This window comes from Triticum dicoccoides, unplaced genomic scaffold, assembly GCF_002162155.2.
Source record: "Triticum dicoccoides isolate Atlit2015 ecotype Zavitan unplaced genomic scaffold, WEW_v2.0 scaffold247630, whole genome shotgun sequence".
Taxonomy (NCBI): domain Eukaryota; kingdom Viridiplantae; phylum Streptophyta; class Magnoliopsida; order Poales; family Poaceae; genus Triticum; species Triticum dicoccoides.
In genome coordinates, this window is record NW_021251694.1 from 1 (window position 1) to 733 (window position 733).

Genomic DNA, 733 nt, shown 5'->3' on the forward strand with positions numbered 1-733 from the left:
GGAATGCAACACGAGGACTTCCCAGGAGGTCACCCATCCTAGTACTACTCTCGCCCAAGCACGCTTAACTTCGGAGTTCTGATGGGATCCGGTGCTTTAGTGCTGGTATGATCGCATCCAACATGTTACCCCGGTCTTCGTCCCTTATCCTTGCCCCTCCCAGCTCCACTACAAAGACGATTGTACATTGCTTTGGCCGCTCCCTCTCAACTACGGAGACGAGTTTAACGCGGTTTCCACCCCTCCCTCTCAACCGCACCAGTGCACGCTTGCTACGCCACAACGCCGACGCTGGACCCGTGAATCGTGAGCACCCAGCTATGACTTACCGCACTCGTGCAAAATAATAAAACACGGTAAATATATTACTTACACGTGCGTTTTGTTTTGCAAGCGGCGCGAAAAAAATTAAAAAGGGAATGCAACACGAGGACTTCTCAGGAGGTCACCCATCCTAGTACTACTCTCGCCCAAGCACGCTTAACTTCGGAGTTCTGATGGGATCCGGTGCTTTAGTGCTGGTATGATCGCATCCGACATGTTACCCCGGTCTTCGTCCCTTATCCTTGCCCCTCCCAGCTCCACTACAAAGACGATTGTACATTGCTTTGGCCGCTCCCTCTCAACTACGGAGACGAGTTTAACGCGGTTTCCACCCCTCCCTCTCAACCGCACCAGTGCACGCTTGCCGCGCCATAACGCCGACGCTGGACCCGTGAATCGTGAGCACCCA

General features: G+C 53.6%; 2 non-coding genes across 2 annotated transcripts; both read right to left on the reverse strand.

Annotated features, from left to right (window-relative positions):
- On the reverse strand, positions 1–119 carry LOC119345529. Its single transcript, XR_005167072.1, has one exon. It is a non-coding gene; the product is annotated as a 5S ribosomal RNA (ribosomal RNA).
- A 297-nt stretch (positions 120–416) lies between these two features.
- On the reverse strand, positions 417–535 carry LOC119345530. Its single transcript, XR_005167073.1, has one exon. It is a non-coding gene; the product is annotated as a 5S ribosomal RNA (ribosomal RNA).
- Between the last annotated feature and the right edge of the window lie 198 nt (positions 536–733).